We start from the raw sequence: 27,498 nt of genomic DNA on the forward strand, positions 1-27,498 counted from the left end.
AAAGAGCATATGTTTTCTTCTAGTTTTATGGTTTCAGGTCTTATATTTAAGTCTTTAATTCATTTTGTGTTTATTTTTATATGTAGTGTGAGAATGTAGTCCAGTTTGATACTTCTGCATTAGCTGTCCAGTTTTCCTAACACCATTTATTCCTAAATCTTGTATTCTTTCCTCCTTTGTTGTAGATTAATTGCAAATAAAAGTGTGGGTTCATTTCTGGGCTCTCTGTTCTGTTCCATTAACCTGTGTATGTGTTTTTGTGCAGGTACCATATTGTTTTACTGTAGCTTTGTAATATAGTTTGAAATCAGAGCGTATGATACCTCTAGCTCTGTTCTTCTTTCTCAAGGTTGTTTTGGCTATTTGGGGTCTTTTGTGTCTCCATACAAATTTTAGAATTATTTGTTCTAGTTCAAATGCCATGGGGATTTTGATAGGGGTTGCACTGTATCTGTAGATTGCCTTCAGTAGTATGGTCATTTAACAATATTCTTCAAATCCACTAGCACAGTATATCTTTCCATTTGTTGGTGTTGTCTTCAACTTCTTACAGTTTTCCGAGTATAGGTCTTTTACCTCCTTGTTTAGATTTATTCCTAGATTTTTTTTTTTTTTTTTTTTTTTTTTCGGTATGTGGGCCTCTCACTGCTGTGGCCTCTCCCATTGTGGAGCACAGGCTCCGGATGCGCAGGCTCAGCGGCCATGGCTCACGGGCCTAGCCCCTCCGTGGCATGGGCGATCCTCCTGGACCAGGGCATGAACCCGTGTCCCCTGCATCGGCCGGCGGACTCTCAACCACTGCGCCACCAGGGAAGCCCTATTCCTAGATATTTTTGATGCAATTGTACATGGGATTGTTTTCTTAACTTCTCTTTCTGATAGTTTGTTGTTAGTTTATAGAAAGGTAACAGATTTCAGTATATTCATTTTGTACCCTGCAACTTTATTGAATTCACTGATGAGTTCTAATAGTTTTTTGGTGGTGTCTTTAGGACTTTCTATATATAGTATCATGTCATCTGCAAACAGTGACAGTAACTTTCTTTACATCTGTTCTCCTCAGTTCACTGAACAGCTTTATGATCTATCTTGAACTCTGTCAGATAGTTTGCTTATCTCCACTTTTCTTAATTCTTCTGGCATTTTAATTTGTTTCTTTGAAACATATTCCTTTGTTGCCTCATTTTTCTCAGTTCTCTATTTTTATTTCTGTGTATTAGGTAGGTTGATTACATTTCCTGATCTTGGATAAGTAGCCTTATGTAGGCAATGTCCTATGGGATCCAGCAGCACACTCCCCTCTGGTCACCAGAGCTGTATGTTCTAGGGGTGCTCCCTATGTGACAGGGCTAACTACTGTGCTGGTAGGTGGTGCTGGCCTCTGGCCTGGTTGGCTGCCAGGCTCTGCCTCATGGGTGGGGTTGGGTTCTGAGGCAGCTGGTTTCAGGGCCAGGTTGTCCTAGGACTCGTACTAGCCTGCTGGTAGGTAGTGCTGTAAAAATCTTTCTTATGCCCATTTGTAGTCAGTCTTTTCCCCTATTCTGACCCCCTTAAAACACTGATCTCGTTGCTCTTACCATAGTTTTCCCTCTTCTAGAGTGTCCCACATATGGAATCATTCTATAGGTGGCCTTTTGTATCTGGCTTCCTTCACTTAGCATAATGCTTTGAAATTCACCCATGATAATGTTTCAGTAGTTTCACTGTATTGCTGAGTATGATTTTCACTATATTGCTGAGTATTCATTTTATATGCTGAGTAGTCCATTGCATAGATATACCACAATTTGTTTATCTGTTTAGCAGTTAATGGTCATCTGGGTTTTTCCAATATTTTGGCTTTTATAACTACCGCTTCCATGAACAGTGACATATAAGCCACTTTGTGAACATGTTTTCATTTCTCTTGGATAAATACTTAAGAGTGGAATTATTGAGTTTTATAATAACTGTACATTTTGTTTTGTAAGAAGCTCCTACTGTTTTCTAGCCATTTTGCATTCCTGCCAGCAATGTATGAGCCTTCCAGGTGTTCCACATCCTTGTCAACACTTGATATTGTCAGTTTTTAATTTTAAACAACCTAATGGGTATGTAGTTATATTCAATATATAATTGTGGTTTTAGATATCATTTCTCTAATGAGTAATGATTTTGAACATCTTTTCTGGTGCTTTTTTGTCACCTGTAATCTTTTTTGGAGAGTGTTTATTCAGATCTTTTGCCCATGTTTTAATAGAAATAAAAGTTGTATTGGTTATAGAGTTTCTAATATATTCTTAATACAAGAGCTTTTGCTGATACATGTTTTTTAAGTATTTTTTTTTCTACTCTTTGGCTTGTCTTTTTCTTAACAGTTTGTTTTGAAGAACAAAAGTTTTTCGTTGAAGTCCAATTTACTCAATTTGTTTTCTTTTATGGTTTGTTTCTCTTTTGTACCTAAGAAATCTTGTCCTACTCCAAAGTCACAAAGACTTTCTCACACTATGTTTTCTTTCAGAACGTTTTTAGTTTTTACGTTTTATATTTAAATCTATGATGCATTCTTAGTTAATTTTTGTTGCAAGGTGTGGATTTAGGTAATGTGGTATAATAAAATATGTATTTGATTTTTGCCTTGGGTGTCTGGCACAGAGCTCCTAAAATCCTGGGAATTTCTCTGGCGTAATAGGAGTATCTTTTGCAAGTGAATGAGATGGTTCAAAGCAGGAGCCTTAGTTAACTTTAAGATGGGGCTGGTTGACAGAAAAATCAATCATGGGATTAGAGGGTTAGAACTTTCAGCCCCAGTCCTCCAACTTCAAGAAAGTAGAGGGGCCAAAGATTGAGTTCAGTCACCACTGTCCAATGATTTAATCAATTGTGCCTATAGAGTGAAAACTCCATAGAAACCTATAAACAATGGGGTTTGGGGGAATTACCAAGTTGGTGAACGCATGGAAGTGTTGGGAGGGTGAAACCTTTGTGTCCCTCCTGCCCCGTACCTTGCACCATGTATCTCTTCCATTTGGCTGTTCCTGAGTTGTATTTTAATAATAAACTGGAAAATGTAAGTAAAGTGATTTCTTAAGTTTTGTGAGTTATTCTAATGAATTATTAAATCTGATGAGGGGTGTGTGGGGAACTCTTGAATTTATAGCTGGTTGGTCAGAAGTGTGGGTGATCTCTGGGACTTATAACTGGCATCTAAAGTGAAAGAAGTCTCATGGGACTGAGCCTTTAACCTGTAGGGTCTATGCTAATTTAGGGCATTAGCATCAGAATTGAATTGTTGGGCATCCAGTTGGTGTCAGAGAATTGGTGAATTGGTGTAGGGGACTCCCGCCCCCCCCCGCCCGGCCCCCCCCCCCCCCCCCCCCGCCGCATTTAGTGTCAGGAATAGGATTTGCTAGACTGACTCATAGACCTCAGGGAAGTGCTTTGTTTACTATTACTGGTTTATTATAAAGGCTACACCTCAGGAACAGCCAAAATGGTAGAATGCATAGGGCAAGATTGGGCTGGAGGGGGTTAAGGAGCTTCCATGCCCTCTTGGACATGACACCCTCCCAAACATGTGTTCAACAGTCTGGAAGCTTCTTGAACCCAATTGTTAATGGGTTTTATGTAGGTTTCATTACATAGCCACAGTTGATTAAGTCATTGGCCATTAGTGATTAAACTCAATCTCTGGTTCCCTACCCTCCCCAGAGACTGAGGGGTAGGAGTAAAAGTTCCAACCTCTAATCATGGCTTGGTCCTTCTGGTGACCAGCCTCCATCGTAAAACTATTAAGGGGCCCTTTAGCAGTTAGCTCATTAACATAAGCTCAGGTATGGTTGAGAGGGGCTCAGTATGAATAAAAATAGAAAATACTTCTACAATTCAGGAAATTCCAAGGGCTTTAAGAGCTCTGTGCCAGGATCCCATGACAAAGACCAAATATATTTTTGTCATATATTATAAAGTATATTCAATTCTTTAAGCACCATTTATTGAAGATTAGCTTTTCATCCATTGAATTATCTTAGGACCTTTCTAAAAAAATCAGTTGACCATATATGTTTGAGTTATACCCAGGCTCTCTGTGCTCTTCACTGTCTCAATTACTGTGTACAGTCTTGAACATGCTTGGCTAAATTTATTCCTAAATATTGCATATTTTTGATGATACTGTAAAATGACCTTTCTTAATTTAGACTCCTGATTTTTATTGCTAGGCTATGGAAATACAATTGATTTTTATATGTTGACTGTATCCTGCAACCATGTAAACTCACTTTTTAGTTCTAGGAATTTTTTTTGTAGATTCCTTGGGATTTTCTATGTAGATATTCAAGTCATCTGCAAATAAAAAGACAGTTTTACTTCTTCCTTTCCATTATGTTGGCCTTTTGTTTTATTCTTATTATATCAGTTAGGACCTTTATTACAGTGTTGGATAAAAGTGGTGAGACTGTTAGGGGGAAGGCATTTAGTCTTTCACCACTAAGTATAATTTAGCTGTAGTTTTTTCACTTATGTACTTTACTAGGGTGAAAAAGTTTCTATTCCCAATTTTGTGAGGGTTTTTTGTTTGTTTGTTTTTTAAATCATGAATTGGTGTTGAATTTTATCAAATCTTTTTTTTGCTTTGCTTTTATTAAGATGATCATATAGTTTTTCAGTCTTTTAATATGGTGAATTGATTGATCTTCAAATATGAAACAACCTTGTATTCCTGGAATGCACCCTTCTTGATCATGATATATTATTGTATTTATATATTGCCAGATTTGATTTGCCAAAATTTTGTTGAGGAATTTTGCAGCTTTGCTCATAAGGGAAATTTGTCTGTAGCTTTCTTTTCTTGCAATGTTTGTGTCTGTTTTTGGTGTCAAGGTATTGCTGGTCTCATAAAATGAATTGGAAAATGTTGCAATTTTGTTTCTTCTATTTTGCTGGAAGAACTTGTGTAGAATTGATATTATTTCTTTGTTTGGTAAAAAGCACCAACAAAACCATCTGGTCTAGGAGTTTTCTTTGTGGGAAGATTTTTAACTATGAATTTAATTTCTTTAGTAGATATAGGACTATTCAAGTGATCCATTTCTTTTTAAGTTTTGATAAATTATGTCTTTTAAGGAAATCATCTATTTTTTCCAAGTTTCCAAATTCATTGGCATGAAGTTGTTCATAATATTCACTTATTATCCTTTTAATGTCTGTTGAATCTAAATATAATGATGGTTCCTTTTTCATTTTTGATATTGATAATTCGTGTCTTTTTTCTTAAAAGTCTGTCAGAACATTTATTATTTTTCTTGATCCTTTCAAAGAACTGGCTTTGGTTTCATTGATTTTTTTTTTTCTGTTTCCTGTTTCATTAATTTCTTTATTATTTTCTTTCCTCTATTTGCTTTGGGTTAAATTTACTTCTCATTTTATAGCTTTTTAAGGTGGAAGCTTAGATCATTGATTTTAGTTCTTCTTTCCTAATACAAACTTTTAGTATTATAATTTTAATTTCTTCATTTCAGCGTGCCAGAGATGCCATTAAAAATGACTCAGAGTACTCATGGCCTTTTTGTGGAACTAATAATTATTGGTTGTTGCTAATTCTTTTCTGACCTTATTTCCATTTTAAAAAATACTACCGAAATAATATTTTATGCTTTGTAGATATTATTTTCTTTTTAAGAAATAGGAAGTATATGTTAGTAATAACCTGCTGACTCATCTCTCTGCTTCCATTCTTGCCCCACTATATATAGTACATTCCCCACAGTGCAGCCCAAGTAATCTAAAAAATAATCACTTCATTCCCCTACTTCAAATAATTCTCAGAAATGAAGTGTGAATCACTTCATTCCCCTACTTCAAATAATTCTCAGAAATAAAGTGTGAATCACTTCATTCCCCTACTTCAAATAATTCTCAGAAATAAAGTAAGATGGGCTGAATAGTGACTCCCAAAGATGTCCATGTCCTAATCCCTGAAACCTGTGTATGTGTGATCTTACAATGCAAAAGGGACATCACAGATATGAATAAATAAAAGATCTTGAAATGAAGAGGTTATCCTGGATTATGTAGTGGGGCCAATATAAAGACAAGGTTCTGTTTAAGAGAGAGGCAGGAGGATTAGAATTTGAGAAGAGAAATGAGGATGGGAAGAAGTTTGCAGGGAAGAGGCCCTGAGCCAAGGAATGTGGACAGCTTCTGGAAGCAGGGAAAGGCAAGGAAACTCATTCTCTAGAGCCTCAGGAATACAGCCCTGCCAACCCATTTTAGACTTTTGACCTAGAACTGTAGGATAATTCCACTAAGGTGGTAGTTATTTGTAGGGAAACTGATACCAAATGTATAAGGTCTTGCTGCTCTGGCTGCCTCACCTTCTCCTGTTCCATCTCTCACCTTTCTTTCCCTTGTCCATCCCACTTGGTCCTGCAGCCCTTGTTCTCTGTTAGACAATGTTCATTCTCCTCTCAGACTACTCAGTGTTCCCTTTGCTTGGTCTCTGCTAAAATGTCATCTCCTTAGAGAGTTGTTACCTTGTCATTTTAACCAAAACAGGCCTCCTTACTTCTCACCCTCTGTTACTATTTCCTATTTTAGCCTCATCTTTGTACTTCTTAGTTCCTGAATTTATTTTTTACTTGTTTGCCATCAATCTGCTTCTTCTGCAGATAAGCTCATTCCCTGGAATTGGGGCAGGTGCCCATTATCAGAAGAGTGCCTAGTCCATTGACAAATAGTTCATGGGATGAAGAATTGAAAAATTTTGGTTGTTGAGAAAGTAATGTTGGCAAAGATTAAATAAAACAAGCTTATTTTTGGATTCAGTACATATACAGGTGGCTTATAGGATGAAGAGACAGTTGGCCTTGGCTGTTCTCCCTTAGCCCCCCTCTCCAGGCCTGCCCAGTTAGGTCGTGCAGCCTTTGGTGGGGAGGGGGCATTGGAAGGCACTGAAGGCCACAAGAGGTCCTCAGTGTAGAAGGCCCCTCTTCTACAGGGGAGGGGCCAGGGGAGTATAAAATTAGCCCGTGACCCTGGGTCAGGTTCGGTAGAGCGCCAGCAGCTAGAAAGGCAGAGTTGGAAATATTAGAAAGAAAACTGAATTTTTATCAGTTTGCTTCTGGCAATTGATATTTAGCAGCACAGTTTGCTTTCTGATAGGGTCCCTTGGGAGCCAGAGTTAGTCTAGACTAGGGTTAGGGAAACTTTTTCAGTAAAGGGCCAGATATTTTAGGCTTTGTGGACCTCTTACAGTCTTTGTCATACTTTATTTAAAAGAATTTAAAAAAATTTTTTTACAGTGCTTTAGAAAAAAGTAGACTGTTTTTAGCTTGAGAGCCAAGCAACAACTGGGTGCAGAGTGGTCTGCAGGCTGTACTATTCTTACCCCTGGTCCAGACTTGATTCCTTTTTCTCCTCTGCTTGGCTGAGTCCATTTCCTGAGACCTGGCCCCTCACCTGTAGCTGGAGAAGCCAGGCTGAGTTCCGTTGAGCTCCACAGGAAGATGTTAAGATGCTTGACCTGTGGAAGCTGTGTTGTGTCTCTTAACGTACTTTAAAAGTACCTTTTTCTCTTGCGCGATTGATGAATGCTCCTGCAGACAACTCTGCAACTCACAGTTGTACAAATATTTTGTTCACTGATACCATCATTTAGATGAATGCTAGATTTGAAGGCCACTACCAGTTAGGATTATTTTGAGGTTTAGGGTTCCTGGAAACCTCCTGATTAGAATTTCCATTTGAATAACTTAGGACTTTGGAGGGCAAAATAAGATTTGAGAGATGGAGGTAGTATTTTCATATTCTCTAAAATAAAAATAAAGCCAACATGATTAACACATTAAGTAACAATATGATTTATTCATTTTAATATCTGTAATACTATTATAGACTTGTTATCTCTTCCTAACTGTAAACCTCTGGTCATTCTCTTCTTTTGAATTCTATGAAATACTTCTGTAAACTGGTTTTGTTTTTCTACAGATAGGACAGCCCTCACTGGGTGTCTTTCTTAAAGTGTTGTTTTGTTCTAGCAGGCAGTTATTCTCCTGGAGGATCTGCTTGACCCTTTTGAGGCTTGTTTTTAAAGTTTCTGATGTCTTTACTAAATGCCTGGGGTGTTCTGTACATTTTCTTGCTTCTTGCTGGTCATACGTGAACATCAGGAGTTGTTCAGACCACAGCTCCCTGTTGATGTTCTTTCTTTGATAATTACCTATGAAATGATAATTGCCTTAGCTTAAAGCTTAAGGGAACCCCATGCAGCACTCTCTCTGTGAGAGGCTCTCTCCTCTCTGGTTCCCTGTCCTGCAAATTCCAGCCACCCAGCCTCCCCTGCCCTCTCATGTCCGTGTGATACAAGCAAGACCAGTGTTGTTCTGTTTAGATCTCCCTGCCTTGCACCCCAGCCGGTAAAGTGCCTTCAGAAAGAAAGCTGGAACAGTCAGTGGGCTCCCAGATCAGTCTGTCACTACCTGTTGATCAACATCTGAAAGATATTTCATATATATTGAATGAAGAAGGGCTAGTAGTCCAGTACCACTCACTCCCCATAGTCAGAGATGGAAGTCTCCAGTTCCTTTAATGGGGAATGGTATTTAAGAACCAACATCTGGGTGCTAAACATGCTCATTGTTCCTTGGGTGTCTGCTTCTTGGCCCTTTTACTGGGCAGAGCTAAGAAATATGTAGATAAATAAATTAGATTTTTTATATATATACACACATACTTATGTCAAGGTCTGTATTTATATATTGAAAGCCATGAGTTCATACTGATAACTCCATTTCCAGTTCACCACAGGATTCATTCTCATTCTCTCCTATTCTGTATATGTATTATATACAGTATATTTACTCAATTGCTCAGTCCTATTGTAATGCAGAAAATAGTTTCAAAATTGCTGATCGATACCACTGTGATAAACACACTTTCTAACTAGAGTTTGTTAGAGTATTTGTGTCTTTAGACTGGGTATAGAGTAAAAATACTGTGTTGAAAAGTTATTTACGTTATTTCCCCTTCAGTTAATTATGTTTGATTCATATGAAGTAAAATTAGATTTCCTCACTCTTGTTTGAGTATTTGAAGTATCAATACAATTTCAAAAGTCGAAACTATTCATGGAAGTGTCACTACCCACTTCCTCCCTCTAATCCCTTCCGATTCCCACCCTTGAGGGTGTTAATGAATCTCACTAGTTTCTAGTTTATCCATTATATGTTTCTTTTTGCAAAATTAAGGATGTACTCGTTTACCTGTTTCCATTCTTGTACAAGTAGGATTCTATATGTACTCTTTTGCACTTTACTTTTTTTCAGTTAACAATATATCCTAGAAATCATTCCATATTAGTTCGTAGAAGTGTCATGATAGCTAGAAGTGGGTTAATGAGACTTTCTCAAGAAGGAGATACTCTCCCAGTTTGCTTGCTGATGAAACTGATCCTGATCCTGTTGAGAGGGAGAAATGACATGACTTTAGAAGAGAAGCCTTCAAGGACTTCCCTGGTGGTCCAGTGGTTAAGACGCCGTGCTTCCACTGTCGGGGGCGTGGGTTCCATCCCTGGTGGGGGAGGTAAGATCCCACATGCCATGCGGCACAGCTTTAAAAAAAAAAAAAGAAGTCTTCAAGCAAGCCAGGGGTACTGGGATGCCAGGCAGAATGGAGGTTTGGGGTTTTGGTTGGTGAAAACCAACCAAATGCTTCACTGTGAGGAAGAATGAAGCCCTGTTTATTAGAGCCTTGAATTCTGATAAAATCCTTTTCTTTAAATGGGGAGTTGCTATAAATGACTTTGAGGAAAATTTGCTATATAGATTTTAAAAAACTAAAATTTTTTTAGAGCAGTTTTGGGTTCACAGCAAAATTGAGGGGAAAGTACAGAGATTTCCAATATACCCCCTGCCTCCACTTATGAATAGCCTCTCTCATTAGCAACATCCTCCACCTGAGTGGTACATTTGTTACAATTGATTAACCTACATGGTTATAAGTGAGTAACTTTACACAAGGGTTCACTCTTGGTGTTGTGCATTCTATGGGCTTAGACAGATGTAAAATGAAATGTATTCACCATTATAGTATTATACTTAGTATTTTCACTGCCCTAAAAGTCCTCTGTGCTCTGCCTATTCATCCCTTTCACCCTCACAACCGCTGATCTCTTTACTGTCTTCATGCTTTTACCTTTCCCAGAGTGTCCTATAGCTGTTTTTATACAGTATGCAGCTTTTTCAGATTGTCTTCTTTCACTTAGTACTATTCATTGACATTTTCTTCATGTCGTTTCATGCCTTGATAGCTCATTTCTTTTTATTGCTGAATAATATTCCACTGTATAGACGTATCACAATTTGTTTATCCATTTACCTACTGAAGGACACCTGGTTTGCTTCCAAGTGTTGGTGATTGTGAATAAAGCTACTGTACACAACTGTGTGCAGATTTTTAACTGGACATAGTTTTCAACTCCTTTGGGTAACTGCCAAGGAGCATGATTGCTGGATCGTATGGTAAGAGTCTGTTTAGTTTTATAAGAATTTGCCAAACTGTCTTCCAAAGTGGCTGTACCATTTTGCCTTCCTACTGTCAATGAAAGAGAATTTCTGTTGCTCTACATCCTCGCCAACATTTGGTGTTGTCAGTGTTCCAGATTTTGGCTATTCTAATGAGTGTGTAGTGGTATCTCTGTTGTTTTAATTTGCATTTCTATGATGACATATATGTGGAGCATCTTGTCATAGGCTTATTTACCATGTACATATCTTCTTTGGTGAGGTGTCAGGTTTTTGGCTCAGTTTTTAAATGAATTGTTTTTTCTTATTGTTGAGTTTTAAGAGTTCTTTGTATGTTTTAGATAATATTCCTTTATCAGATGTGTCTTTTGCAAATAGTTTGTTACAGTCTATTGCTTGTCTTCTCATTCTCTTGACTTTGTTTTTTGCATAGCATAAATTTTTCGTTTTAATGAAGTCCAGCTTATCCATTATTTCTTTCAAGGATTGTGCCTTTGATGTCACATCTGTACATTGAATTTATAGATCAAATTGGGGAGAACTGACATCTTAACCATACTGAGTCATCCTATCCATGAACATGGAATATCTCTCTGCTTATTTAGTTCTTCTTTGATTTTTTTTCATAAGTGTTGTAGTTTTCCTTGTGTGGATCTTGTACATATTTTGTTAGATTTATATCTAAGTGTTTCATTTTTTGAGATGCTGATGTAAGCATTTTTAATTTCAAATTTCACCTGTTTATTGTTGATATATAGAAAAGCAGTTGATTTTTATATATTAACCCTGAATTCTGCAGCCTTGGTATAATTGCTTATTAGTTCCAGGAATTTTTTTGTTGATTATTTTGGATTTTCTATGTAGTAGACAATCATATCATCTGAACAATGACAGTTTTATGTCTTCCTTCCCAGTCTGTATTACCTTTTATTTCCTTTTCCTGCCTTATTGCATTAATAAGGACTTCCAGTATGACATTGAAAAGGAGTGCCTTTTACCTGATCGTAGTGCAGAAATTTCTAGTGTCTCATCTTTAATTATGATGTTAGCTGTAGGTGTTTAATAAATATTCTTTATCAAGTTGAGGAAGTTCCCTTGTATTCCTAGTTTATTGAGATTGGGTATAATGCATGGGTATTAAATTTTGTCAGATGCTTTTCTTGCATTTATTAATATGATCATGTAATTTTTTTTTTAAGCCTGCTGATGTAATGGATTCTTTTAATTGATTTTTGAGTGCTGAGCAGCTTAGTATACCTGGGATAAATCCCACTTAGTTGTGTTGTTTAATTCTTTTTATACACTGTTGGTTTCAATTTGCTAATACTTTGTTGAGGATGTTTGCATCTGTGTTCATGAGACATACGGGTTTGCAGTTTTCTTGTAATGTCCTTCTGGTTTTGGTATTAAGGTGTTGCTGGTCTCATAGAATGAGTTAGGAAGTATTCCTTATGCTTCTGTACTCTGAAAGAGATTGTAGAAAATTGGAATACAGTTAACCCTTGAACAACACGGGTTTGAACTGTACAGATCCACTTATACACAGATATTTTTCAGTAGTAAATAGTAAAGCCCTATGTGGTCCATGGTTGGTTGAATCCATGGATGCATAGGAACTGTGGGTCCAGAGGGCTGACTATAAATTATACACAGATTAACCTCTGTGTTGTTCAAGGGTCAACTGTATTTCTTCCTAAAATTTTTGGCAGAAATTTACCATTGAACCCTTCTGGACCTGGTGCTTTCTGTTTTGGAAGGTTATTTATTGATTCAGTTTTTTAAATAGACATAGTCATATTCAGATTATCTGTTTCTTCTTGTGTGAGTTTGGGCAGTTTGCATCTTTAAAGGAATTGGTTCATTTCATATAGGTTATCAAATTTGTGGGCATAGAATTGTTCATAGTATTCTTTTTTTTTTTTTTTTTTCGGTACGCGGGCCTCTCACTGTTGTGGCCTCTCCCATTGCGGATCACAGGCTCCAGACGCACAGGCTCAGCGGCCATGGGTCACAGGCCTAGCCGCTCTGTGGCATGTGGGAAGAGCATGTGGGATCTTCCCGGACCAGGGCACGAACCCGTGTCCCCTGCATCGGCAGGCGGACTCTCAACCACTGCGCCACCAGGGAAGCCCCATAGTATTCTTTTTTGTTATTCTTTTAACATCTGTGGGATCTGTAGCAGTGTCACCTCTTTCATTTCTGATACTAAAAATCATTTGTGTCCTCTTTCCTTTTTCCTTCATAAGTATGGCTAGAAGCTTATTTATTATATTGATCTTAAGGAACCAGCTTTTTTTGTTGTTGTTGATTTTCTCTGTTGCTTTTTGTTTTCAATTTCATAATTTCTGTTTTATTATTATTTCTTTCTTCTGCTTACTTTGGATTTGCACTTTTTCTAGTGTATTGATTTTAGATATTCTTTCATAACATATGCATTCAGTGGTGTATAAATTTTCCTTTAAGCACTGCTTTTTCTGTATACCACAGATTTGATAAATTGTGTTTTCATTTTCATTTACTTCAAAACATTTTAAAATTTCTCTTGAGATTTATTTATTTATTCATTTATTTTTATTGAATGAAATGTTTTTAAAAATTCTATAGTGCTTGAGATTTCTTCTTTGACTCGTATTATTTAGAAGTGTGTTGTTTAATCTCTGAGTGTTTTGGGATTTTCCAGTTATTTTTCTGTTCTTGATTTCTTGTTGAATTCTCTTGTGGACTGAGAGTAGACATTGTATGATTTCTTTTCTTTAAAATTTGTTAAGGTGTGCTTTATGGCCCCAAATGGGGCCTATCTTGGTGAATGTTCCATGTGAGCTTCAGAAGAATGTGTATCCTGCTGTTGTTGGATGAAGTAGGCTATAAATGTCAGTTATATCCAGTTGATTGATGGTGTTGTTGAGTTCAGTTACGTCTGTACTGGTTTTCTGCTTACTGGATCTGTCCATTTCTGATAGAGATATATTGAAATTTTAATTATGGTAATGGATTCTTCTGTTTTTCCTTTCAGTTCTATCAGTTTTTGCCTCACGTAGTTTGATGCTTGGTTGTTATATGTTTTAAGGATTGGTATGTGTTCTTGGAGATTTGACCCCTTTATCATTATGTAATGTCCTTCTTTATTGCTGATAGCTTTCTTGGCTTTGAAGTATGTGTATCTGAAATTAATATAGCTATTCTTGCTTTCTTTCGATTAGTGTTAGAATGGTATGTTTTTCTCTATCCATTTACTTTTAATTTATATGTGTGTTTATATTTAAAGTGGATTTCTTGTAGTCATATATAGTTCAGTGTTTTTTTTTTTATCAGCTCTGACAATCTCTGTCTTTTTATTGCTGCATTTAGACATTGATATTCAGAGTGATCATTGATATAGTTGAATTAATATCTACCATATTAGTTACTGTTTTCTATTTGTTGCCCTTGTTCTTTGTTCCTTTTTATTCTCTTTTTTGCCTTTTGTGATTTTCAAAAGGCATTGGAGCATTTTATGTAATTCCATTTTCTCTCATTTCTTAGCATGTCAGTTATATTTCCTTTTTTTTATTGTTGCTCTAGAGTTTGCAATATACATTTATGGTTAATCTAAATCCACTTTAAAATAATACTGCTCTATGGGTAGTGTGATACATTATAATAACAAAATAATCCTAATTCTTCCCTTCCATCCTTTATAATAGCTATTAATTGTTTCTCTTATATATGTTTATACACATATAGGCACACATACACATATATATGTAAGATATATCCATAGGTAAACATAATCAAATACTATTATTATTTTGAACACATTGTTACCTGTTAGGTCAATTAAGAATAAGAAAAGTAAAAGTTTTTATTTTACCTTCACTTACTCTTCTTTTTTTTTTTTTTTTTTTTGGCGGTACTCGGGCCTCTCACTGTTGTGGCCACTCCCGTTGCGGAGCACAGGCTCAGCGGCCATGGCTCACGGGCCCAGCCGCTCTGTGGCACGTGGGATCTTCCCGGACCGGGGCACGAACCCGCGTCCCCTGCATCAGCAGGCGGACTCTCAACCACTGCGCCACCAGGGAAGCCCACTTACTCTTCTTTGATGCACTTTCTTTATGTAGATACAAGTTTCTGACTATATAATTTTCCTTCCCTCTAAATATTTTTTAAAATATTTCTTGCAAGGCAGGTCTGTTGGCAACACATTTCCTCAGTTTTTGTTTATCTGATAAAGTTTTTTTTTTTATAAATGTATTTATTTTATTTTATTTTTGGCTGCGTTGGGTCTTTGTTGCTGTGCGTGGGCTTTCTCTAGTTGCAGCAAGTGGGGGCTACTCTTCGTTGCGGTGCGTGGGCTTCTTATTGCAGTGGCTTCTTTTGTTGCGGAGCACAGGTTCTAGGTGCGCGGGCTCAGTAGTTGTGGCTCACGGGCTCTAGAGAGGCGCAGGCTTAGTAGTTGCGGTGCATGGGCTTAGTTGTTCCGTGGCATGTGGGATCTTCCTGGACCAGGGCTCGAACCTGTGTCCCCTGCATTGACAGGCAGATTCTTAACCACTGCGCCACCAGGGAAGCACCTCTGATAAAGTTTTTATTTCTCCTTCACTTTTGAAGGATAATTTCACAGGTACAGAATTCTACGTTTGGTATTCTTTTTCTCTCAACACTTTAAATATTTCACTCCACTCCTTGCTTGCATGGTTTCTGAGGAGATGCCAGATGTAATTCTTACCTTTGTTCTTTTATAGGTAAGATGTATTTTTCCTCTGGCTTCTTTCAGAATTTATGTTTGACTTTTAGTAGTTTGAAAATATGCCTAGGTGGTTTTTTTTTTATTTGTTGGTTGCTTGGTTTTTGCATTGGTGTTCTTGGTGTTCTCTGCCTGGTTTTCGCTGAGCTTTCTGGATCTGTGGTTTGGTGTCTGACATAAATCTGGGGAAATTCTCAGTCATTATTGTTCCAGATGTTTCTTATGTTTCTTTTTCCCTTTTTTCTCCTTTTGGTATTCCCATTATGCACATATTATACCTTTTGTAGTTGTCCCTCAGTCCTTTGATGTTGGTGTTTTTGTTTTTGCTTTTTGTTTTTCAGTCTTTGTTCCCTTTTTCAGCTTTGGAATCTATTGTGACATCCTCAAGCTCAGAGATTGCTTGCTCAGCTCTGTCGTGTCTACTGAGAAGATCATCAAAGCCAGTGTTCATTTCTTTTGCAAAGTTTTTGATCTCTAGCATCTCTTTTCTTTCTTAGGGTTTCCATCTCTGCTTGCATTGCCCATCTGTTCTTGCATGCTCTCTGCTTTATTCATTGGAGCCCTTGCATGCTGTCTGCTTTATTCATTATAGCCCTTAACAATTTGTTTCAAATTCCTGGTTTATAATTCCAACATGTCTGCTACGTCTGGTTCTGGTGCTTGGTCTGTCTCTTTAAATTGTGTTTTTGTGATTTGGTATGCCTTTCAATATTTTCTTGATAGCCTGACATGATGTACTGGGTAAAGGCTGTGAATAGGCCTTTAGTAATGAAGTAAGGTGCTGGGAGGTGCTCTATTGTGCTATGATTAGTTCTCAGGCTTTTAGTGAGCCTATGCCGCTGTGAACTTCACAAGTGTTTCTTAGGGTTTTTTTGCCCCCTTAGGTGGGACTGGATGGCTAGAGTGGGCTGGAGTTTGGTGTTTCCCTTCCTCCAGGTCAGTTCGGCTTTGGTTTATCAGTTTTCCCTGAAGGCAGGCCTTGTTAAGAATAGAGTGCTCTGGTATTTCAAAATGGTTCCTTTGCCCCTTCCTCTGTTAGAAGGAGGAGGGGATTTTTCTCCAGTATTTATTTTGAGAAGCTGGTTAGGCTCTTGGAGGTAAATCTCAGAAAACTGTGGGGTACCCCTAGAGTTTTTAACCCTCAGAGTTGTTCCTACTGAGCCTCCAGCAGTTCATCAATTACAGTTCAGGTTTTCTGACCCTGGCACTGGTTTCCACTCATCCTGAGTCTCTGCTCTGGTATGTTGTGATTCTCTGTATCTGTCTGTTTGTTTCTTCAGTCTTGGGAGCAGTGGTTTGCCCTGTTTCCTCCTCACCTCTCTTTCAGATCCTAGAAGAGTTGTTGATTCAGTCTATTCAGCTTTTTACTTGTTGTTAGGACAGAGTGACAACTTCTAAGCTCCTTGTATGTGGAACCAGAAACTGTTAAGTCCCTGTAACTTTTTATAGATTGAAATTTTATGTTTAATTGGATAAAAGGTGGTTTCAGATCCAGGATGAAGAAATCTAAGCTAAAAGTACTTGAGAATTTAGTGTTGCTATTAAAGTTTTAGAAGCTATGATGTTAGTCATAACAAGAAGATTATGTTCCTGAACCTGATTTGGTTCTCTCCCACGCTAAACCTTGGCTAGAAATTCCATGTAATAATTAGGGCTAACCAGTGCTCTCATCAATCAATCCCATTCCTTGAGAACAGATGTAGAGTGAATCTGACCCATTTGTTATCATTTGTAATATATCATCTAGTAGGTAATAAGCATCAGATGGGAATCTCTCAGCTTCAGGTACAGAAAAATTGATTCAAGTTGACTTAAACTACAAGGTAGTTAGGATTGCTCTAATTCAGTGATTCTGGGCTGTTATGAAATTCCTTTGGCTTCACTGTCTTCTATATGCCACCTTCATCCAGCTTGGTAGCCTGAAGCTTCAGTAGTTCAGGGCCTCCTAACCATGTATGACCATGTTGAAATGAAGAGAACACTTTTGCCCAAATCCAAGCTGGAACCCTCAGATTGATCTTGATTTGACTTCTCAGAGGAAGAAACTATGCTGATTTGCTATGGGAATGGATTTAACTTCTTTCAAAGTACATGGAATGTGGGGGTGGGGGCGGTAGAGGCAGACAACAAAACTAAGGCCACCTTTAGGAAGTGGGAGGAGGGCAGTAGATGCTAAGTAGACAGCCAATATTCATGAGTTTTAAAATTCCTACTATAAACTGTCTTCATTAGGGCCCAGCTATAAAGAAAACACATGGATTTCTTTCATTTATTCATTTATTTATTCATCAAATTTCTTGGAGGAGAGCCTGTCATGGGCTAGGGACTATTCTAGGATCTGGGAATACAGCAGTAAGACAGCAATCACCTGCTCTTCTGGAGCCTCCATAGGCATGGCGGTAGGGGAGGCAGTGAAAAAAAAATTAATGTAAATGTGTACTGTGTCAGATGAATGCTCTGAATACAAATAAAACTGGGCAAGAAGAATGAGTTCTTGTGGCTGGCATGGAGGGTTACTGTTCCATATATGGTGAAGAGGGAAGACCTCTCTGAGAAGGAGATAAATAAGTAGAGTCCTGGAAGAAGTGAACTAGTCCTGAAGAAGTTCACTGGAAGAAGTGAACTTCCCTTGTGGATACCTGGGGAAGAGTGTTTTAGGCAGAGAGGTAAGCAAGAACGGAGCCTGCTCTAGTAGGTCTGTGTCTTTATTCCCGTCTTACCCCTAGGTTCTTCATGACATTTTTTTTTTTCTTAGATTCCATATATATGTATTAGCATACGGTATTTGTTTTTCTCCTGACTTACTTCACTCTGTATGACAGACTCTAGGACTATCCACCTCACTGCAATAGATAGCTAGTGGGAAGCAGCCGCATAGCACAGGGAGATCAGCTAGGTGGTTTGTGACCACCTAGAGGGGTGGGATAGGGAGGGTGGGAGGGAGGGAGACGCAAGAGGGAAGAGATATGGGAACATATGTATATGTATAACTGATTCACTTTGTTATATAGCAGAAACTAACACACCATTGTAAAGCAATTATACTCCAATAAAGATGTTAAAAAATAAAAAATAAAATAAAATAAAAAAAGAACGGAGCCTGGAGGCAACATCACACTTTGCAAGATAATGGGAGAGCAAGAAGGTTGGTGTCTCTGGAGCCCAGTGGACAAGATGAGTTCTAGGAGGTGATGTCACAGAAGTAGTAGGAGTCCAAGTGACAGAGAATTTTCACTTCTACTTTGAGTGAAAAGAGAATCTGGGGTGTTTTAAGCTAAGGAGTGACCTGAAAAGACTTAAATTTTAAAAGGCTTGCTCTGGCTGTGTGCTGAGAATAGACTGTTCCAGAACTTCTGTCTTTGATCCCCTGCAGGTAAGATCATACTTGGACCAGTGTAGTAGTGGAGGTGGTGAAAAATTATTGGATTCTACATGTATTTTGAAGGTGGAGACATGGATTTACTGATGAAAAGGAAGGGGTATGAGGGAGAAGAATCAAGGTTGATTCTGTTTTGATCAGAACATTGAAAGGATGGGGTTAGCATTAACTGAGGAGTGGAAGAATGCAAGAGGAGCATATTCTGGGGAGGAAATTTAATAGTTGGGGGAGGGGAGGGTTTATTGTGTTTATAAGATGCATATTAGACGTTCAACTGGATATGTCTAATAGACAGCTGAATTTAGGAGTCTGTAGTTAGTTCAGGGTAGAGGTCTGGGCATGAGGTAAAAATTTTGACATTGGTATACAGGTGGTATTTAAACTTCTGAGTAAATGAAATAAGAACAAGTAAAACAGTCAATCCAGAAGATGGTTAAAAAATAGGGAGGGAGATGGAGGGAGAAAAAAAGGAACTAATGGGCTAAATATCCTAAAATGTAATTGTAGAAATAAATTCAAATTTATTACCTATCATAGTGAATGTAAGTGTACTAAATTCTTGAATTAGAAGACAAGCAACGGCTGGCTTAAGAAAAGTTATCACTAAGCTGCTTATAAGAAACACCTAAAGCATAAGGACATTGAAAGTTGAAGAGTAGAAAAAGATATACCAGTCTAATACTGACTAAAAGAAAGCTGGTATAACTATATTGATATCAAATGAAATAGACTTTAAAACAAATTTTTATTAGAGATAGTAATTATTAGAGTTAAAGAAGGTCACTACATAATCATAAAAGATTCAATTTCCTTTGTAGATATGATCATTCTCAGCTTTTTTGCTGTTAGAAACAGCCTCAAAATATACAGTGCAAAAATTGATATCACCCCAAGGAAAAATGGACAAATCCACCACCATAATGGGAATTTTTAGCACTTTTCTTAGTTGATGATAGATTAAACAAGGAAAAAGTAAGTCTATAGGAGATTTGAATATGTCAGTTAGTAAACTTAACCCTTATATCGTCAGAGTCCCCTGGACCCAGATTTAATTTACTAGTTTCTTTTTTGAACAATTTTGCTTGTATGGATTGATGTTTTATGGCTTTCATTCTTTCTTAGAGGTCTTCTGAAGAACAGAAAATTTAAAAAAGAAAATTAAAACTCCTTTTCTCTTGCAGTTACTGTATGGGTTCATTGGAACTTTTTATGAATGTAAGATGCTGTGGGTTCTTATATCACTGTATCTTTATATTGGTAATTTCATCATCCTAGGAATGATTTTTATCATTACTCTTTAATTATTCCCAACTATGCTATGAAAAACTAAAATAAGAAAATGGAAGAAAGATGGAATTGTCTAGAAAGATGTTGTAGAGGTCAAATCATTGCTATTGCATTATCTTTTTTTTTTTATTGCATTGCCTCAAGAGTTGCACATATTTTAAGAAAATATAACTGAAGTCTGGAGGTACCATCTTTGTAGTCATTCTTTTAGTTATCACTGAACACAGCTGAGAATTTAGAATTTTTCATTTTCTACACATAATGGTACAAGAGTAGAAAAGTTGACAGAGGAAGACATTTCACAGTTATTAGGTGGGTAAAATAATGGTCAAAAGAGACAGCAGACTGTAGGCCCTAATCATGATGGTGAACTTGATCTTATGAGTGAAATCTTAGACTGTGAGTCATCAGGTGACAATATCCTAGATTAATTTTCTTGAACTCATGAATTGATGAGTGAGCAGTATATTTCTGTGGTTTCTATAAAGGAAGTATGGAATCTACATCCAGTTAGTCATTAGGTAGGAAGGACTTCACCATGCAGTATTTTGTGACAAGAAGTTGGACTATTCAGTTTTTCCAAAAGGATATGTGACATATTCTTGCATTTCATATGATGATGTACATGAGCATTTACTTGATACAGCTTGTAATTGAAGAGTGTTGAAGGCAGGTGTGTATACAGAGGTGACAGGAAGGGACTCTATGGTTTAGAAAAGAAAACAAATCATTGATCATTCTGATGGATATTTATAAATCTAAAAATGAATATTTATAACCAGGGAACAATGAATATGGCTGTCCTCAACAAGTTTATGGGCCATCCAAATTTTCAAAAGCACAGCATTTCTACAATGCAAGTTCAAGAAGAAGCAGAAGTAATGATCATTTAGTAGAGCTATATTTGAAATCTGGAATCAGATTTTATAAAACTATATGTCCCAGGTTCATGTGTGTCAGTTGATGACCAGTTTCATTCAAATGATATAACCCTTTTCATATGTGTTTGTGTGTGTATGTGTGTGTGATATATGTAAGTATGTGAGTGTATATATGCATACACTATGCATTTGTAGGTATGTATATGTGTAATACACATATGTGCACATACCAGGAAAATAAAAAAATATATGGATTTTATGTATTTAAATTTTGACTGAAATTTCCAACTAATTTGATTTTTTATCATCCTTTTATTTTTCTGTAAATTATTTATAAAATGACCTAAATATTAAATAAAATATTAATACAAAGAGTCTGTCAGCCCAGCTGATAAAGGGTGTTGATTATTTTTCCTGGCCTACTGAGGGTTAATGTAATGTACCTGTGTGGATCATTGCCCTCAGCAGTTGATGACTGTGATCTCTTTTAAGCACACGTGGAATATTCATGAAAATTAACCATCTGCTTGGCTGTAAAACCTGCACAGATTTCAAAGGCTGAATTCTGTGACTACAGGCAGTTAAGATACACGTCATTTACAAAAGGTAATTAGAAAAAGTCCCCTACAGTGGGGAATTTAAAATAACTTCTAAATAACTTACAGCTCAACAAAGGAATCTTAATGGAAATTAGAACATATTCAGAACTAAATTCTAACAAAATACTTTAAAAGTTGTATAATATAGTTTAGATTGTACTTTAAGAAAGAATAAATGCTCAAGATGAATAAACTAAGAATCCAATTTTTAAAAATGACAGAAGTGACTACAGAATAAACCCAGATAGGGTAGAAGGAAAGACCTGAAGATGAACATAAACTTATGACTTGGAAGAATACACAGTAAGTAATAGGATAATAAAGTCCAAAGTTGTTTCCTCAAAAGTCAAATAGCCAAATTTCTGACAAGATTTATCAAGGGTGAGGGAATAACTAAACAATATTCAAATTGAAAAAGGATCTCATAGGTATAAACTTCACAGAGATTAATCTGGTAAGATAATATTAAGAATAACTGATGTCAGTGAATTTGAAATTTTAAGTGGAATAGGTAAATTATTAGAAAATAAAACTTAACCAAAACTGACTTAAATAGAAAACCTGACTGGTCCCATAACAATGAAAACACTTGGTCTCCATGACTGCAGAGGAACATTCTATCCAGACATTTCATGGAACAGATAATTCCAGCACCCGTACTCTGAGGGAAATGACTTAAAGCAATTATCCCCCAGACTGAGGTTGGGTTCTCCTCTAGGCATTCAGGAGATACAGATTGTTTAAAAGGGACCTAGCTGATAACTTATATGTAGTTTTTTGTAGAACTTTTCAGGCTGATCTGCAGGTTAAGTTACTCTTTACCATCTTCTCTTTCATAGTTGCTCTTCTTGCACTTTACAGTAGTCAATCCTGATTTTGCCTTTTTTTGCTTCCTTGACCCAGGGATGAAGAAAAGTCTGAATTGCTATAAAAGGGGTATTTTAAAATACTAATGTTGAGAATTTCAACTAGGATCCTAATCTTATTCTGGCAGTTTCCATTTCATTGCTTTCAGCATAATTTAAGGACAGTAAAGTTTTTATGGAATTTTTAAATGCTTCTTGATTACTATGTGATTTTTCAAGAGCTGGCTTTAAAGGAGTTGAAAGAATTGGGTGACATTGCTGAAGTATTCTAGCAATAAATGATTTTCATGCATAGATATATGAAATAATGGAAGGAGGGGAGGTCGTCTTATCTATCTCATTGAGATACTTTTCCCAAAAAAGTTTACTTTTAATATCTAGTTGTTATCAGATTTGTAATATATTTAATCAATTTTATGCTAATAATGCTTGTAATTAAAAGTCAGTCCAGAGGAAAACTTCTAAACTTAGTGCTTCATGGTTACAGGGAATTTAATAAAAATTAATTCAGTTTATACAATATATATGTTTTGTTGCAAAGAAATGTGACAGTGGTCAAAAGAAGAATTTTAAGCATAAAAGCTGATTGCATCAGAAAAAAATTGCAGCAAAGTGTTGTAGAAATACAACACTTCATAAAGTTGTTCATAAAGAAAATAAATGACGTATTTCTTATCGTTAAGCAAGGATTTGTTTCTTGTTTTAGACATGAATGATTTTGAGAGTCAAGTCACTGGTATGTAGATTCCACTGGATGCATTGACAATGGTATATATCAGTTGTATTTTAAGGTGCCAGTGTTTATAGTGCACTGCAATCCTTGCAACTATTTAAATTATGAAAAATTTTAGATGTCAATATAAAACTGTTCAAGGGAATGCATCGTGTTTCAAAATTCTTTTCAGCTGTAATGGGAACAAAAAATGTTGAAGACCACTGACTTGGAGCATTAGCTCTCAAGAGGGATGGTAACACTCATTGGGGAAGATATTAGAATTTAGGGGGACATTTTTGCTTGTCACAATGACTGAGGGGCTTTACTATCATTTGGTTATTGGGGGCCAAGAAAGCTAGGTATCCTGCAATGTACAACAAAGAATATTATCATTGTTTTACATAACTTTTCTACTCACTGGACTAGTCCATGACAAAGGTAAGTAGGTAGAAATTTACTACATAGTAATCCTAAAGCATATTCAAAAGAAGGAATTTATAAAAAAAAGTCCAAGGATTTTAGGAGAGGACCATTTTAGTGGGCAATATTTAAACGAACTATATTCTCTCAGAATTGTTAAATGATATATTAACTCCATGCATTGTCTACTTGGGGTATTACGTTTCTGATTACTACATATTTGGTTGAAAAGAGTTTGTGGTAGATACTGCAAAAGCAATACAAATAATTAAAAATATGTAACTTAGAACCAAATATTAAATTATCAGGAATATATGGACTACAGAGATCTTACTGAATTTTATTATACTTTCTCAGTAAGACCAGTGTGATCATACTATTTAATATTGTAACGTGGTTCACAACTTTACTTCCCTCTGCACTCCAGAGTCACACTTTCCTGTTATTTTTACTCCCAAACATTTATCACTTTTTATCTTGGTTATTTATTGTATTTATTTTTTAGTATCTTTTTGTCCCCCTTGTTTAGAGACATAGTGTAAGAGGAGAGGATGGGAGACAGAAAGACAGCCCTTTTGAGGAGTTTGGCTTTAAAAAAAAAGAGGAGAGAAATTGGTCGTAACTGGAGCAGGTAATGTGTATGGAGTCAGGATGTTTTTTTGTCATTTTTTTCCATTTGTTTTTTGGGCAGGAAAGTTGGATTTATTGGTGGGCGTGAGTAAGGAAGGGAAAGCACCACGGCTTTCATGAGTGCAGGGTCTGCCTTTTGTCCAAGGGGCCCACAATTAGGGATGTGTTTGACCCATAGTCATCCAGGATGATCCACTTTTCTGCCACCATGTCTTCAGATTCATCCACTTCTTGGAGATGTGGATCTTCTGGAGCCCAGAAACTTGAACTTGGCCCTGTGTGGGCCTTAATCACTTGCTCCTTGTTCTGCAGTTTGGTGCAGACGGACGTGATGACTTGGCCAGTGTGGACCCTGGCCACTGCGTGCTGGGGCTTTCCAAAGGCACCCTGTATACCTGTCTGGAGCCTAGATTGGGCAGAGCATGATGTCAGACATGAATGTCCACTGGTAAGGGCTATCTCGAAGGTCCTTTAGGGCAACCCATACAAGCAACAGGCTGCATGCACTACCAAGGAAGCTGCTTTTTTTTTTTTTTTTAGTGCCTTAGTTATCTGTTTTTTGTTTTTTTTTTTAACATCTTTATTGGAGTATAATTGCTTTACAATGGTGTGTGGCTGCTTTTTGCAGCCATTGCACACCAGGCCTCCACAGAGAAAAGAGGCCTGATTAGCTGCAGAAGGAATTTTTTTTTAACGTAAACTTTTAAATTGAATTATAATGTACATAGGGAAAATTGCACAAACTGTAAGTAATAAATTTCTGCAAAATGAACTCACCTGTGCAATCACCACCCAAATTAAGAAATGAACACTACCATTACCAGCACACCATAATTCATCCCTTATGCTTCTTCCTATCATTAACCATCTCTCACCCAAAAGATAGTGGAGGTTTTTCTGATTTTTATTACCAAATACTAATTTTGCCTGTTTTCAAATTTTATGTAACTGGAATTATCCAGCATGTATCTTTTAAGGTTGACTTCTTCTCAACACGTTTGTGGGATTCAGTATGTACTGTTCATCTAGGAATAGTTATATTCGTATTTGTGGGAATATTTCACAATTTATTCATTTTGCTGTTGATGAATGTTTGGGGTGTTGCTGGTTTCAGCTATTCTGAATAATGCTTCTGTGAATATGCTTATACGTGTCCTTTAGTGTACATATCATGTGTTTCTGTTGGGTGTGTATACTTGGGGCGGTGACTTATTTTTTTACCAGTTTTACTCCCAGCAGCATTAAATCAAAGTTCTCATTGCTCTATACCTTCAGCAACACTTTAGCACTGTACTGCTAATAAAACTATCTGTGGTTTTTGTTTTTTTTTTTTTGGCGGTACACGGGCCTCTCACTGTTGTGGCCTCTCCCGTTGCAGAGCACAGGCTCCGGACTCGCAGGCCCAGCGGCCATGGCTCACGGGCCCAGCCGCTCCGCGGCATGTGGGATCTTCCCGGACTGGGGCATGAACCCATGTCCCCTGCATCGGCAGGCAGACTCTCGACCACTGCGCCACCAGGGAAGCCCCAACTATCTGTGTTTGTAATCGGTGTTTCCTTGATGATTAGTCATGTTGTATTCCTTTTCATCTCTTTATTAGCCAATGTTATATTCTCTTTCGTGAATTATCTTTATGAATCTTTTGCCTATATTTTATAGTTGGATTATTTATATTTTTCTTCCTGATTTATAGTTGTTTACATGCACAGGACACATGTATTTAAGATACCATTTCCCACTCTTTTACTTGCATATTCACTCGCTTAATGATGTCCTTTGATGAACAGAAGTTTTTAATTTTAAAGAACTCTAGTGTTTTCCTTTTAAATGTGTTGGAAAAACCTTTTAAAAATCTTTGTCTATACCAAAATCTTGAAGATATCTTTGGATATTTTCATTTAGAAGTTATTTGTTTTACCTTTCAGATTTAGGCTGTAATGCACCATTAACTGATATGTGTGTGTATATGATATGAAGGGTCAAGAATTGTTTTTCCCCATATGAACCTTCAGTGGTCCCAGCCCCATATATTGGAATGTTCCAGCACTGCCATCTTTGTCATAAATCAAGCAGGTCTTTTCTGGACTTGCTATTCTGTTCCATTGCTCTGTTTCTCTATCTTTGAGCCAGTGTCCCATTTTCTTAATTACTGTAGCTTTATAATACATCTTATTTTAATATAAATTCTCCAGCTTTTTCTTCTTAAAGATTATCTTGACTATTATTGGGCTTTTGCATATCCACTTTGTCAATTGCTAAAAAGCATTGGGATTTTGATTGGAACCACATCGAATCTATTAATTTGGAGAGAATTTACATCTTTTAGTATGGAATCTTCTAACACATGAAATGATATATTCCTCTATTTGTTTAGGACTTTAATTTAGATTTTGTAGGTTTTTGTGTCAAGATTTTATACATCTTTTATTAGATTTATTCCTTGGCTCTTTGATTTTTGAATGTTAATATAAATGGTATCTTTTTAAAATTCACAAATTTCTTTTGCTAGTACATAGAAAGTTGATTTTTTAATATTGAACCTGTATCCAGCAACCTTCACTTATTTTTATGGTTTGTAAATTATTTTGGATATTCCTCATGTATAATTAAGTCATCTGCTAATGATGGCAGTTTTATTTTTTCCTTCTGTTTCTTGTAATTAAAAAAATTTTCTTATTATGCAGACTAGTACATCTGTTCCCATCTGTAGAAGTGATAAAGAGTACCTTTTCTCATTCTTGGTCTCTGAGAGGAAGTAATTGACCATTAAAGGTGGTGTTAGCTATAGGTATTTTGTAATTACTCTTTATAAAATCAAAAAGATTCTTTTCTTTGCTATGAATTTTTAATTAATAGTGTTAATTAGAGAGGACACCAAAAGTACAAGTAATAAAAGACAAAAAATTGATAAATTGGACTTCATTAAAATTAAACTTCGAAAAACCATCAAGAATCATCAAAAGGTAAGCCACAGGGAGAAAATATTGTGAATCATATTTCTGAAAAAGGACTTGTATGTAAGATATAACTCTTACAACCCAGTAAGAATAAAATAAATTATCCATCAAAAAAATGAGCAAAAGATTTGAATAGACATTTCACTCAAGAAACTGTATGAATGGCTAATAAGCACCTTGAAAAGATGCTAACCTCATTAGTCATTAAGGAAATGCAAATTTAAAACCATAATAACTACCACTTCATGTCCACTAAAATGGCTATGATAAAAGGGCAGACTAGTGTTGGTGACCTTGTAGGACAATAGAGACCCTTAGGCATTGCTGATAGGAATGTAAAGTGGTGCAGCCACTATGGAAAACAGTGGCAGGTTGTTTTTCTTCTTTCCTTTTTTAAGTTAAATAGAAATTTACAATATAGCCCAGCAATTCCACTCTATCCAAGACAAGTGAAAAAATTTCTCTACACAAAGACTTGTATGCAGACATTCATGGTAGTATTTTTCATAATAGCCAAAAAAGTAGAAACAACCCAAATGTCC

At 36.6% G+C, this 27,498-nt stretch overlaps 1 protein-coding gene and 2 pseudogenes across 6 annotated transcripts in view; 1 reads left to right on the forward strand and 2 right to left on the reverse strand.

The window, feature by feature from the left end:
* The window catches only part of AUH (AU RNA binding methylglutaconyl-CoA hydratase), a 162,537-nt gene that overhangs the window by 24,080 nt on the left and 110,959 nt on the right, over positions 1-27,498 (forward strand). The window lies entirely within an intron of this gene.
* LOC115802009 (small nucleolar RNA SNORA70) lies at positions 24,453-24,554 on the reverse strand (annotated as a pseudogene).
* On the reverse strand, positions 24,563-24,676 carry LOC115802004 (small nucleolar RNA SNORA70; annotated as a pseudogene).

This window comes from Delphinapterus leucas, chromosome 6 (genome assembly GCF_059928025.1).
Source record: "Delphinapterus leucas isolate spDelLeu-1000000601 "Yukka" chromosome 6, BTC_Dleu_Yukka2, whole genome shotgun sequence".
Taxonomy (NCBI): Eukaryota; Metazoa; Chordata; class Mammalia; order Artiodactyla; family Monodontidae; genus Delphinapterus; species Delphinapterus leucas.